Here is a 16,149-nt window from a genome sequence, read left to right on the forward strand (position 1 = left end):
TTCTCAAACTTCATTTTGGTTACTGGATGAGGCTCAAATCATGTAAGCTCATTTGGAAAAATCAAAATATCCCAACATTTGTGTTAAAAGTACATTTGTGAATAAGTGTTGCACAATGCAAATACTTATGAAAAAAAAAGAGTGTGAAAAATAGAAAAAAGTGAATAAGGGATATAAAAAAAGTTGTCATGAGTGGAATCTAGCAAGTCACCCTTTTGAGACCGAGTTAGGTTACTGGGGAAATGACTGCTTAGCTTCTCTTGAGATTGAGCACGCCTTTGAGACCTTGGGTTGATTGAGAAAGATGAACCAAGTATGTGGCAAGTAAGTGCCTATCACTGGTTACTTGTTTATCACTGGAAACATTAGGAATTCAAACTTGATGACGACTTGACTAGGACATAGATTGAAACTTAAAGAGTTTTTGAGTTACCTTGCACTATGCACATGAGACTTATGCTTGAGCCATACTTAACTTATTTCCATGATCATACTTATTAATGAAACTTTTTGATAGAGTTAGAAGAATGCATTAGGGATATCAGGACATTGTAGAACATATGAATTTAGATTGCAGCATTTTGCTTGAGGACAAGCAAAGGTTTAAGTCTGGGGGTGTGATGTGCGTAGATTATATACACTTTTATAGATACTTTGACGCACATCTACTTGTACTTAATGCGCATAATCTATGTTTATTGCACCCTATTTTATTATAATGTCATACTTCCATTATATTTTGTTCGGAGATCTACTCTTTGCTTGTTTTGATTGATAGGACATGATTTGGAGCAAAAACGAAGTTTAAATGAAGTCGAGAGCTTCTAGAGTGACACGGGCATGCAAAACTATGTTTTCTTCATGTTCTGGCCATGTGGCACCCACACGGCCGTGTCAAGGCCATGTGGGGGGCGTGTAAAGGCCGTGTGAACCTCACACGGCCGTGCGAAGGCCGTGTGTAACTTTCAGCATTACAGACTAAAAGTAAAATGATCATAACTTTGTGCTTCATTAGAGTTTTTAGCCGTTCCAGATATGAAAATGTAGATAACTTCAAGATATACAACTCTTATGAAGACTTAAACCAGATAAAACCACTTCTTGAAGGTATAAAATTCGTTTCTATGTGACATGGCCTTAGCATAGGGCCGTGTGGAATCCCTACATTGCACACTAAGAGTAAAACAGGCATAACTTTGTACTTATTTGGAGTTTTGAGCTGTTCTTTGAATTAATTTGTAGATAACTTCAGGATCTACAACTTTGATGAAGACATCAACTAGAGAAAATCCCATCTTGATGGAGTAAAAGACGTTGCAATAAGACATAGCTATGCAGGGCCAATCAAGGGGTGTGTGAGCCACATGGTCATGTCATGCAAGGGGGTGTGAGCTTCACACGACCATGTGAGCCACATGGCCCATGGCCATGTGAGCCACACAGCTGTGTAAGGTTTCCAGAGGAGAAGAATGACATGGTTGTGTGAGCCACACGACCGTGTAAGGTTTCCATAAGAGAAGAATGACATGACCGTGTGAGCCACACGGCCGTGTAAGGTTTCCAGAGGCAGAAGTAGAGCAGGCCGTGTAGATCTACATGGCCATGCAAGGGAAGAAGAAGCAGTGTGTGCCACGGCCGTGTCTCACACACGGCCGTGTGAGGTTGGCAGAGAGTGGAGTGAGCCAGGCCGTATCCCACACACGGCCAGGTCCTGGGGCCATGTGGCGCCCGATTTTTCCCCTCTATATAAAGGTTTCTTCTTCATTTCAAAGGGGATCTTCTCCCTTTTGGGGGGAATTCAAGATTTGGGCGTTCCTCCACCTTCTTGGAGGGATTTTTGGTGATTCTAAGGGCGGATCTTCAACGTTTCGACTCCGGGAGAGCGAGGATTGGATCCGAAGACGGTTCTTCATCGTAGATAAGCTTTTCTTCCCTTTCTTTCTTGGATTTGGGGATCAAGATGTTTATATTTTCTTCTTCTTTTGGATTCTTTCCTTGTTCCATGGATTAAATCTCTTGTTCTAGGATGGAGGGTGTATTTGTAATGGAGTTTTGATGTAAACTCTTGTGGATTTACCAACATTTCTATTTCTATGATTTTGCCCTGTTTGTATCTATTCTTTCTTGTGTGGATTGTTGTGATTAGGGCTTAATTACCATGCTTGATTGAGTATTTGAATATCTTGTGGATCTTGTAGAGGTAATTCCTCATTCAATTTTTCGAGGGACGTTCGTGACAGGAACATGCCCGTGTAAGGACGTTTGAGGGGTAATCTTGAAGGGGAAATTAGGTATTTTAAGAGGGTAGGATAGATTGTATGCATTAATCTTTATATCTAATGAGGTTGAGAAGTAGTGATTTCTATGTTGATTTTCCGAGGGACGCACGTGACAGGCAAGCCCATGTAAGGACAACATAGGGTTCATTCCTAATTGATCGCATTTAGATATATTTTAGTCTTAGGGCGGTTGTTTATTGCAAGAGGGAACCGACAACCTTCTACAAATGATGGACAATTGAGAAATAAGATTTGGTAGATCATTACATTGAATAACATTACAAAGAAACCAAAACTCCTAGAACATACCTTTATCATTGCCCTTATTCTTGTTTCTTATTCTTTTATTTCATTGTTTACCTTTCATAGTTACACTTAGTCTTTTTAAATCAATTGATTGGTTGTTTAGCAAACTCGCTTTGAGACATCTTTAGTGCTTATTCCAGTCCCTGTGGATTCGATATCTTTTATTATTACTTAAGACATATCCGTACACTTGCGGAGGTCAACATAGCGTTTAATCAATCACTTGATCAATTCCGTGAGTCTCTGTGCTCACGGAAATGCACACTAATCGATTAGGGTGTGGTAATCGATTGACCCAATCGATTACCATAACTGAATTTCTAAATTCGATTTCAACTAAATTTTAGAAATGCATAAATAATTTTATAAAATTTTAAAAATCATGAAAATTTGTGTAGACAGTATTTATGTCATATACTATCATGAAAAATAGTTTTCTAAAAAAATAATTCCTATTTTTAAAGATTGACACAAATTTGAAAACTCTTGAAAAATTTTAATATTTTGCTCTAGTTTGTGTCTAAGTATTCAATTGTGATTCCTATCAAAAAATAGCCTTCACCAAAGTTTTCCAAAAGTATTTCGAAATGATTTTCAAAACTAATTTCCAACCATGTTTCTTGGACTAAATGCACATGACTTGTGCACTAACTTTCCCAATGATTAGATAACACATAATCTATGTGTTTTGATGAAACTATAACTTCAAATGATACACTCAACATCTTGAGTTTTGTTCATCCTTCTAACATCTCACTTATATCTAATGTACACTAAAACACATACAAGTCAACTTATAATCTTTGTGAGATGCAAATATTTGTTTTCCCTAATTTAAGGGTTTATGCATATCTACCTAGGCATTTAAATTGTGATAATCCATTTATGATGTCATTTGTTAACTAATGTCATTGTCCTTAATTAGAAGGATTTAAAGTAATACATGATGATCTATGACATAGATCAAAATGAGTCATTTTCAAATGAAAACATACTATAGCTATATGATGTATGTATAACATGACATGTGATATTTTTCATAATGATATGAATGTAAAATATGATATCATGGTATATGATGGGCAATCAGTTATGGAAATTTAGCATAAATAATATACTTAGAGTAATCTAAGTATCTCTAATTAATTGCTAAATTTAAAGAATCAACCTAAGTTTGCCCTTATCTCAAGAGAATATCAAAATCTCAACTTGACATTTCTTTTACTCTTCATATTTATACCAATTTTAATTAAGTCTAAATCTTCAAATTTTGGTACATTTTACTCTTCCAAAAGAGTGAACAATTAGACCTTCTCATTTTCAAGGTGTACAACTACCTTGAAAATAGCCTCCAAGTGTTAACTTTTTTAAGGTTAGGTTAACTACCCTTCCAATTAGAGTTAACACTCTCTAAACCCATCTAAGGCATAGAGAACACACTCTTAATAACCCAAAACCTATTGGTGCTCCTTAGGTGTGCTAGGTACTCACTAGAGATAACTTCTCTAGTTACCTTCCTAGGTCATACTAAAAGTCTAGCTTTTTGTATAAACATTTATTTTGAAATAAGAATTACATTGGTCAAATGTCTACATTTATGCTAAGTGTAGTTGTCCATTTAATTTATATTGTAAATAACATGGTGTGAGGAGACACACAGAAGATCATGTTATCAGTTCCTTATAAATTATAAATAGTAGCTCACAACCAAGATGGAATGAAACAAACCATTGGAGTGGTTGTAGTGTAATTTGGTATTAATTTATCTTGACTATAAAATTACACTAGTACACTATGAGTGTATTGAGCAGGACCATTTGAGGTAGTTTCTTTTTATACTGACTATATAAAAGAACAAAACCTCTGTTATTATGGAAGTGCGTACTCTTAATCATAATATAATAACAAGCACGTATACTTAATATTTATTTCTTTAATTTATCAAAGGGAGTGATTTAGTTCGTTAGATCAATAGGCCCGATAAGTTGAGAAATGATATTATTTATATGGTGTGTTGTTGATTATAGAATGAAACTGTTGTTAAAGTGTATACTAAAAGCCTAGCTTTTGGTATAAACATTTATCTAGAAATAAGAATCACATTGGTCAAATGTCTACATTTATGATAAATGTAGTTGTTCAATTAATTTATATTGTAGATAACATAGTGTGTGGTGTCACACACAGAGGATCATGTTATCAGTACCTTATAAATTATAAACAGTAACTCACGACCATAATGGAAAGGAACAAACCATTGGAAGGTCGTAGTGTAATTAGGTATTAGTTTATCTTAACTATATAATTACACTAGTACACTTAGAGTATATTGAGTAGGACCATTAGAGGTCGTTTCTTTTATACTGACTTTATAAAGAAACAAAGACCTCGATTATTATGGAAGTGTGCTCTTAATCCTAATATAATAACAAGCACATATATTTGATATTTATTTCTTTAATTTATCAATGGGTGAGATTTAGTTCGATGAATCAATAAGCCCGATAAGTTGGGAAATGATATCACTTATAGTGTGTATTGTTGATTATAGAAGGAAACTGTGTCCTAGTGATCTAGGTTGAGAATGTCCTCAAGAGGAGCTCATAAGGATTGTCATGTTAAACCCTGCAGGTGGACTTAGTCCGACATGACGATGAAGTTGAGTGGTACTACTCTTGGACTAAGATATTAATTAAATGAGTTGTCAGTAACTCGCTTAATTAGTGGACATTTGACATCTTAAACACAGGGAGACTAACACACTCATAATAAGAAGGAGCCCAAAATGTAATTTGGGATTGGTGCGGTAGTTCAATAATAGTTCTTTAGTGGAATGAATTATTATTGATGGAATTAAGTTGTGTGTTCGGGGCGAACACGGGAAGCTTAATTTCATCGGGAGACCAAAACCAATTCCTCCTCTCGGTCCCTATCGTAGCCTCTTGTATATAGAGATTTATACCCACCACATACCCACCTTCTTACCCAACCAATAGGGGCCGGCCAAGCTAAGCTTGAAGCTCAAGCTTAGGGCCGGCCAAGCCTAAAGGGTGGCCTTAAGGTGGCCGGCCAATAGCTTGGAGCCCAAGTATAGGTGGTCGGCCACATCATATTAAAAAGGATTTTTTATTAAAATTATTTCTTATGTGGATATCATAGTTTTAAAAGAGAGTTTAAAAATTAAATCTTTCCTTTTAAAGTTTTCTACAAAAGATTAAGAAAAGATTTGAAATCTTTCCTTATTTGTAGATTGAAAGGAGATTTTATTTTTAAGAAAAACTTTCCTTTTTGACCATGATAATAATTTAAAAGAGAAGTTTAAAAATTAAATATTCTCTTTTATTAGTTTCTACAAAAGATTAAGAAAAGATTTGATATCTTTCCTTATTTGTAGATTGAAAAGAGATTTTAATTTTTAGAGATAACTTTCCTTTTGGAAATTATCCACATGTTTAGAAGAAGAATTTTAATTTATAAAATTTCCTTTTTATTAACCAATCATGAAGGGATAAAAATTATTGGAGAAATTTTTATAAATTTCTAGAAACAAATTAGGAAGTTTTAATTCTTGTGTGAATTAAATTTTCCTTGTTTTGGGGAATTAGAAGTGGCCGGCCATTATTATTAAAAGAAGAAAATTGTTTTTTAATTAAAATAATTTTTCTTTTTTATGACAAAAGAATTAAGGAATTTTTTATTAAAATTTCCTTATTTGTCAAGACCAAGGATTATAAAAGAGGGGTAGAGGTGCCTTCACGTGTGATCAACTCTATTATTCTTCTCCTCTCTTTTCCTCCTTGGTGGCCGGCCCTAGCTTCTTCCTCTTCTCTTCTTCTTATGGCCGGCGGCAACCTCTCTTGGAGCTCTTGATGGTGGCCGGTTCTAGCTAGGAGAAGAAGGAGAGAAAGGTGGTTTTGTTTCTTGCATCCCTTGGAGCTTGGTGGTGGTGGCCGGACCTCTACTTCTCTTGGAGAATTGTGGTGGCCGAAACTTGCAAGGAAAAAGAAGGTGCTTGGTGGTTCTCATCTCGGAAGGTCGTTGCCCACACAACGTCCGAGGTTAGAAGAGGAATACGGTAGAAGATCAAGAGGTCTTTTTAGAAGGTATAACTAGTAATTTTTCCTTTCCACATCATGCTAGTTATTTATGGAAATAATACCAAATACAAGAGGCTTACGATTCTAGTATTTCGAATATGTTTTTCGAAGTTGTGTACTTTTATTTTTCTTTTCCTTGTGATTTGATTGTTCTTTTCGGTTAACCTAAAGTTATTTTAGGAAATTAAATATTAGATTTCTATAAAAGGTTTTGTCTAGTCGGTGGTGGTTGCTCCCATATCCAAGAAGGCCATGTGCCTCGCCACGTCAGTACTGGGAACCAATTATGGAAATTAATATTTAATGGAATTAATAACTTAAGGCGATTTGGGTCGAACGTGTTAAGTTCCGCAGGAGATCCAAGTCAAAACCTAAAAGAACAAATAGATTAAGTTTTGGATCAAACGTGTTAAGTTCCGCAGGCGATCCAAAATTTAATTTAAAAGAACACATGGTAGCTAGGAAAATGTTCAGACCTTTGTACAAAATTTTTGTACAGTGAAACCTCTAGGTTTTCCGAGTAGCAACCAACAACTGTGTCCTACTAATCTATGTTGATGATGCCCCCTTGAGGAGCTCATAAGGATTGTCATGTAAACCTTGCAGGTGGACTTAGTCCGACATGACAATAAGATTGAGTGGTACTACTCTTAGAGCTAGATATTAATTAAGTGAGTTGTCAGTAACTCATTTAATTAGTGGACATTCAATATCTTAAACACAGGGAGACTCCTTGTTGTAGCCTCTTATTTATAAAGCCTTATATCCACTTAAAACCAAGCTTCTTACCCATCTTATTATGGTCGGCCAAGCCAATCTTGGAGCCCAAGCTAGGGCCGGCCAAGCCAAAGAGTGGAGCCAAGATTGTGGCCGACCAAGCTTGGAGCTCAAGCTAGGTGGCCGGCCACATAAAATTAAAAGGGTATTTTAATTTTAAAATCTTTCCTTTTGTGGAAGCCATGATTTTAAAAGAGAGTTTTTAAATTTTAAAATCTTTCCTTTTACAGCTTTCTACAAAGGGTTAAGAGAAAGGTTTGATATCTATCCTTATTTGTATTTAAAAGAAATATTTTAATTTTTGATAAAATTTTCCTTTTTTGTAACCATCCACATGTTTTAAAAGAGAGACTTTAATTTATAAAATTTTCCTTTTATAACCAACAAGGGATTTAAAAGAGAAATTTTTTATTAAAATTTCTTACCGGAAACAAATAAGGAAGTTTTAATTTTATGTTTAAAACTTTCCTTGTTTGGAGCACAAGCATAGGATCGACCATGACAAGCATTAAAGGAAGTTTTAATTTTTTTTTAAAACTTTCCTTTTTAGTCATTGGCAAGGAATATAAAGAAGTTTTAATTATGTTTAAAACTTTCTTTTTTTGTCAATACCAAGGATTATAAAAGAGATGGAGGGGGTGCCTCATGAGATAACACATCTTCTATTCCTCTCTTCCAATCCTTTGGTGGTTGGCCCTTGTCCTTTTCTCTTCTCCTTTTGTTTTCTCTCTTGGAGGCCGGTAGCATCAAACATTGCTTTCTCTTGGTGGCCGGTTGCTTGAAGGAGAAGAAGAAGAGAAGGAAGCTCTCTTGTCTAGCATCCCTTGGAGGTTAGTTGATGGCCGGATCTAGGAAGCAAAGGAAGAAGCTTGGGTGGATTTCATCTTGGAAGATCATCGCCCACATGACATCTAAGAGAAGGAGATGAATATAGAAGAAGATCAAGAGGTCTATAAGCTACAAAGGGTATAACTAGTTATTAGTTTCCGCATCATAACTAGTTCATCTTTTGTATAGATCTTGAAAAACCAAACACAAGAGGTTATCGGTTTTAGGTTATCATTTTTGTTATCGATTTTATTGTTCGATTTCATTTTTGATATTAGGCTTTTATTGAGGTCTCTATAGTTAAACCTAGTTTACTGTAAGAAGTTAAATATCCGATTTCTTTGAAAAGTTTTATCTAGGAAGTGGTGGATAATCCCATACCCAAGAAGGCTAGTGCCTCGCCATGTTTAACCTAGAAGCCGATCTTTGAAATAGATATTTGATTAACTTCTATAATATGATTTAACTTAGGAAGATCACATCGGTTAAACTTGGAGTAAAAATATTAAGTATCGTTTCCAATCCAAGTTTAACTTCTGAAGGGCAATTTGGATTACTACTTTTAAGTATCATTTGCAATCCAAATTTAACTTCAGTAGAGCACATGGGTAGCTAGGATAGTTCTATGCTTGTACAAATTTTTGTACAGGGGAACTAGGACGGTATTACGAATAACAACCAACAGAGGGGAGAGCCGGGAGGCGAGCCGCCAATAGGAGAATCACTCTGGTGTCGTTCCACACCGTCCAGGACATCGACCCAACGATCTTTTATCACCACATCAACTCCAGAAGTAAAGGATTGGATCCGAAGATCACTCATCGTCGTTGGATAAGCATACTTCTTCTTTCTCTCTTCGTGTTTGAGAATTTGTATGTTTAATTACATCATGTCTTCGGGTTTTTCTCCGACGTCTATGGAGTAGAGTCCTTGTTCTAGGATGAGGGTGTAATTGTGGATTGGTTTTGATGTAAGACTCATATTATGCTTATATTCATTGGATGATTTCGCTTGCTTTGTTTCGACTACTCGATCTCTTTGTCGTGTTGATTGATTGTGTAAGAATTGCCAACTTCGTAGAGGGAATACCTTAGATCGTACACTCGAGGGGCCCTAGTGACAGGGGTAACCCATTCACGGACATCTAGGGTACTTCCTTGAAAGGAGAAGTGACTCCTTCACAAGGAAGTAAGAGACCAAACTAAGCTCCTTAATTTTATCTTTGATAATATCAATTAGAGTTGTGTCCTTGTGATCTACCGAGGCACCCTAGTGACAGGGGTTAACTGTAACAGGATTTCATAGGGATCATCTTTCTAATCTCTTTTCTTAGATTACTTACAACTATCGATAGTGTTGCTAATCCTAAGTGTGCCATCACTAGTGCTTATAATCAGTCCTCGTGGGATCTATATTCTTTATTACTGACGACGAATCCGTACACTTGCGGAAGCGTACAATTAACAAGGTCCTAAGAAAGTGTCAGATTGAGGGGGAGGCCTAATTGAAAGATCAAACATAGTTTTCCAAATTCTTTCAAAGTTAATTTTCAAGTTTTTTAAAAACCATGTTTGATTTTTTTAAAAAATTATTATATTTTAAACTACATTTTTAAAAGTGATATTTTCAAAATAATGTTTGAAAACAAATGCTTTATTAAAGATTTCTCAAGTGCTTTTAAAATTGTTAGTGCAAAATCAAGGGAACCTTAGGAAATCATTTTAATGTGTGTTAAAGGGGAGAGTGAAAATAAGTTAAAAATATTGTGACTCCCAACTTTGGTATAAAAACCTAAAGACCAAATACCTAACTTAAGAAAATTATCAAACATCAAAAAGGGGGAGATTGTTGGTGCAATCAGCTTCTAGGGGTTTGATGTTTGACAATGTACCTAATTCTGATCAGTTTGACCAAGGGTTGATCCAAATAAGACTTTGATGTTTAGAAGAGAGAATTCTAGTTAGGACTAGATGACTAGGAAGGAAAAGTCCTAACTTAGTTAGGTAAGGGTAAGTCCTAGTGAGTGAAGCTAGATAGTGAAAATCCTAGGGGGAGGTAACTCTAGGTGGTGGAAGTCCTGGTGAGTGAAGGTAGGCAATTGAAATCTTAGGAAGAGGTAACACTAGGTGGTGGAAGTCCTGGTGAGTGAAGCTAGGTAGTGGAAATCCTAGGGGAGGCAACCCTAGGTGGTGGAAGTTTTGATGAGTGAAGCTAGGCAGTGGAAATCCTAGGGGGAGGTAATCCTAGGTAATGGAAGTCTTAGTAAGTGAAGCTAGGCAGTGAAATCCTAGGAGGAGGTAACCCTAGGTAATGGTAAAGTTTTAGAAATAGTCCAAGCATGAAGCCTAGCAGGTCGGGTAGACTTACAGAAGTGCAACTTGATCCTAAGAGATTGACCCTTATGTGGTAGACTTGGAAAAGGGACCTCCAAGTAAAAAAGCAGGCCTAATAGGTTAGGTAGACTTATAGATATAGGCTAGGTTGCTTGTTTATGTTTTGTATGGTTGTTTTGTAGGAGCCTAAGGCTAGAAGCAAAATAAAAAGAAGACAAACACAAATAGGTGAACTAGACTCGACTCGAGTTGAATAGGACCTAAACCGATTTAATAGACCAAACCGGCGGTTTGCTAGACCAACTGGGTTTGGTCTATATTGCTGAGTTGTGAAATGTTATATGGAAGATGATGTGGTAAAAGATATGGTTCATCTTTATGATTTAGATGGGGATAAGGATAAACCAGATGATGTGGATAGAAATAAGGCTTGATCCAGATATTGCTTCATCCAGATATGACTTTATCCAGATAAGAGTTGATCCAGATAAGGATTTGATGTGAGCCCGCAAGTATACGAGTGTCGTCAAGTAATAAAATATCGATCCCATAGGGACTGTTGATTAAACACTAGTTAACTTCACATGGTGAATTATTTAGACAATCAAAATGTGGTTCACAAATGCAAGAAAGAGAGATTAAGAGAAGAGAGAGAGAAAGAAAGAGAATAGAGAGAGAGGAGAGTAAGTGAATGAAGGATGATAGATTTTAGGATTTCAGTTTCGTTATAATGCTAGTTAATGTCCCTACCCTATGCATTGTTCATTTATCTAACTCCATGCTTACACTCGTTTAGGAATTCTAACTAAAGTCTGGCACAATCCTGTGAAAGTTGCACCGAAGAGTTTACCCAAGTTCTAACACTACTAAGTAAAGAAGCAACTCTAGAAAGTTCAGTTAAAGGGATACCCTCTGTCACAAGACCCCCCGGTCATATAATTGCTAGATCTATCCAATTTACTTTCTAACAATAGATTAATATAATTAAGTAGAAAAGGTAACTTAGAAAGTCTGGTTAAAGGAATACCCTTTGTCACAGGGCCCCTCGGTTATACAATCGCTAGATTACACAAGTCACTTCTTAACATTAATTTGTAAAAAAAACTCCTAAAACTCTAAATAACCTTCCTAGTAGAGAATTGATCCCTGTTTTAAGGTAACATGGTAGAAAGTATGGGATACATTTTGTCACAAGGTCCCATGGCCTTACAATCCAAGGCCTTTCCTTTACATGGTAATCAAAACTCTACATCTTAATGTATTGACCTTATACACATTTCGTCAAATATATATAAGACATAACACATATAGAAAATGACATAAACACTTCATTGAATAAGAAAACACATAAGTACATAGTTCATACATCAACATCGTATCATAAATACTCTATATATCCTAAGGATCAGAGGATCTACTCCATAGAGAAGGAAATACAACCAAGAGACAAGAATTAAAACAATCTACAACTCAAAACATAAAGAAAAGAGAAGAGAAGGCTTATCCATATAGAGGTCTTCTTGGATGTAATCCTCACTCTAGAGGTGGACAAATCAGCAAAGATGAAGCTTTTAGGGTTACCCCAAGGGGGAGAACCCTTTCCCCAAGAAATGGGGGCAAGCCTCAAGACAAAGATTAGTGAAAAGGGGAGAAAAACTCCTTGTATAGAACTAGGCACAACCCCTGTGAAATTTCACACGACCGTTGGATTCCACACAACCGTGTGGAATCCACACGACTGTGTGGATTTCACACAGCCAAGGTCTGCTTTGTCTCTGGAAATTCCACACAGTCATGTGGATTCACATTGTCGTGTGTCAAGGCCGTGTGAATCTTGTAGAACCTTTTAGAACATCTTAACAAAGTATTCTTGAGTTTAAGTTTTCATCAAAATTGTAGATCTTGAAGTTAGCTACATTTTGGTATAAAGAATAGCCGAAAATCTAATTGACCAAAAAGTTATGACTATTTTACTTTTGATGCCTAGTGCAGAAAATGTAGAATTTGACACGACCATGTGTTAAGGCCGTGTGAATCTTAAAGAGCCTTTTAGCACATCTTAACATGGTATTCTCGAGTTGAAGTCCTAGAAAAGTTGTATATCTTGAAATTAACTAAATTTTAGTATAAAGAACATGCCCAAACTCCAACCGAGTAAAAAGTTATGGTCAATTTACTTTTGATCTACAATATTGAAAACTCTAGAAATTTCACATGGTCATGTGAAATCACATGACCGAAGCCTTCTCCTCCTCTGGAAATTGACACGGCAGTGTGGATTCCACACGACCTGAGCATTTTGGAGTCTCTAGACTTCATTTTAGCTTCATTTTCTGTCATATTTCTTTCATAAGAACGTTTATGAGTCAAGGACATGACTAGAGCATATTCCTTGATTAAATCTCCAATTGGAAGGTTTTTTTGGAAGCCTTTTTCTTCATGTATGTTTTGTGTGAGCATGCTCCTTCCTTTAACTTCGTGTTTTAAGACTTTTTACTCTATTTATACTCCGAAAACATGTCCTATCAATCAAAATAAGAAAAGAGCAGATCTTTGAATAAAAGGAGTGGAAATATGATATTATAATATAATAGAGTACAATAAATATAGATTATGTTCATGAAATACAAGCAGATGTGTTAAAGTATGCATAAAAGTATATATAATCTAGCATATCACACCCCTAGACTTAAGCATTTACTTATCCTCAAGCAAAAATTGCATCTAAACTCATGCAGTTAAATAGTATATCATAATCTCTAGCAAGTCGATCTAATTCTATCAAATGATTTCATTGGTAAGCAAGATATAAAAGTTGTTTGAGTACGACCTAAGTAATAATTCTCCATGCTTAGTGCAATAGTGGTCCAAATTTGTCAAATATCAATCTGTAAGCCTATTTAAGTTATCATAAAACTGTGTTCCTTATGCTTCTGGCGATAGGCATTTACCTGCGACATGCATGGTTCATATCTTTAAAACTACACAGGTCTCAAAGGACTACTTATAATCAATAGAAACATAATATTTATTTCTTCAATAATCTAACTCGGTCTCAAAGGAGTATTGTTAGTTTCCACTTACGACAATAATTTTCTATCCCTTATTCATATGTTTTTTTTTTTCTTTTTTCCTTTTGGTGCTTTAAAAATGTAGCACTAGTAGATATGAAAACATAAATGCAAATGCAGGGACTTTGATTTTTCCAAGTGAGTTGTCATGATCCAAGATCATCCCAAAATATAATTAAGATGTCACTTTAGAAATACAAGTACTAGTCTAATTCTGTGAATCATGATTTTTTTTAGAGTTATCTACCATCAAAACTAGGTAAAGTATAAAAAGATCCTAAAACAAGGCTAATGCGGGTTATGATGAGCAGATTTAGGAAATGAAAAAGATATTAAAGTTAAGGTGAAATCGCGATCAAGGTTAGGATAGGGTGATGTTTGTTAACTAGTTCTGTTGATTGCCCTACATCAAAGTCTTGAAAGCACGCCCGAGCATTCTTTGAGCAGGATGTTCAGATAGGGTCGACTGGTTATAAACTTGATCTAACATAAAACTTCTTATGTGTGCTCAATTGAGCAAAGCCCAATCGAGTTTAAAGGTACTAAGCCTTAAAAAGCTTTTAGTATATGATCGACCGAACGAAGGCCGAACAAACATAAGGTTGCTTGTGTGCGCTCGATCAGGCAAAGCTTGATTGAGCTTAAAGGTACTCAGCCTTATAAAGTTTTTAGTATACGATCAGCCAAAAAAAGGCCAAACAAACATAAGGGTGTCTGTGTGCCCTCGACCGGACAAAGCTGGATCGAGATTAAAGGTACTTAGCCTTATAAAACTTTTAGCATTCGATATGCCGAGCGAAGACCAAATGAACATAAGGTTGCCTATATGCGCTCGATCAGGCAAAGCTCAAGCGAGCTTAGAGGTACTCATCCATATAAAGATTTTAGCATATGATCGGCTGAGTGAAAATTGAACGAACATAAGGTTGCATGTCTGTGCTCAACTGGGCGAAGCCCGAGCAAGCTTAGACGTACTCAGCCTTATAAAGATTTTAGTATACGATTGGTCGAACAAACATAACGTTTCTTATGTGTGTTCGGCCGAGCAAAGCCCGAGCGAGCTTAGAGGTACTCAGCCTTATAAAGCTTTTAGCATATGATTGGTTGAGCGAAGATTGAATGAACATAAGATTTCTTTTGCGCGCTTGACCGGGTGAAGCCCGGGCGAGCTTAGAGGTACTTAGCTTTATAAAGATTTTAGTATACGATCGACCGAACAAAGATTGAACGAACATAAGGTTGCTTGTGTGCGAGGACCAGGCAAAACCCAATCGAGCTAAATGGTACTCAATCTTATAAAGCTTTTAGTATACGATAAGCTGAACAAAGGCCAAATGAATATAAGGGTGTCTGTGTATGCTCGACCGGGCGAAGCCCGAGCGAGCTTAGAGATACTCAGCTTTATAAAGATTTTAGTATATGATCGACTGAACAAAGGCTGAACGAACATAAGGTTACTTGTGTGTGCGGACCGAGCAAAGACCAATCGAGCTAAAAGATACTCAGCCTTATAAAGCTTTTAGTATACGATCAGCCAAACGAATGCTAAACGAATATAAGGGTGTCTGTGTGTGCTCAACCAGGCGAAGCCCGAGCGAGCTTAGAGATACTCAACCTTATAAAGTTTTTAGCATACGATCAGCTGAGTGAAGATCGAATGAACATAAGGTTTCCTGTGTGCGCTCGACTGGGAAAGCCTGAGCCAGCTTAAAGGTATTTATCCTTATAAAGATTTTAGCATATGATTGGTCGAGCGAAGATCAAAGGAACATAAGGTTGCGTGTGCTCTCGATCAGGCAAATCCCAAGCGAGCTTAAAAGTATTCAGTCTTATAAAGCTTTTAGCATATGATCGACCGAATGAAGACTGAACAAACATAAGGTTGCCTGTGTTCGCTCGACCAGGCGAAGCCCGATCAAACTTAAAAGTACTCAACCTTATAAGAAGCTCAATATACGACCAACTTAATGACCAATCAGGATATATTCAACAGAAGGTATGCTCAATATACGACCAGCTAGGATATATTCATCAGAAGGTATGCTCAATATACGACCGGCTTAAGGACTAGCTGAGATATATTCAACAGAAGGTATGCTCAATATACGACCAGCTTAATGACTGGCCAGGATATATTCAATAGAAGGTATGCTCAATATACGACCTGCTTAATGACCGGTCAGGATATATTCAACAGAAGGTATACTTAATATATGACCAGCTTAATAACTTATCGGGATATATTTTGTTGGATCGAGATACGCTAGAGGGGGGTGAATAGCACTCATGACTTTCACATGATTCAGATTCGGAAATCGTTCCAGTAAATGCAGCGAAAATAGAAAGAAAAACAACACATGAACACAAGCTATTTACTTGGTTAAGAGCCTAGGGCGACTCCTACTCCAAGGCCCGCGATCATTGATCATTTTTTGTGGGCAACAACTATATCGCGCAA

The sequence above is a fragment of the Zingiber officinale genome, chromosome 7B (genome assembly GCF_018446385.1).
Source record: "Zingiber officinale cultivar Zhangliang chromosome 7B, Zo_v1.1, whole genome shotgun sequence".
Classification (NCBI taxonomy): Eukaryota; Viridiplantae; Streptophyta; class Magnoliopsida; order Zingiberales; family Zingiberaceae; genus Zingiber; species Zingiber officinale.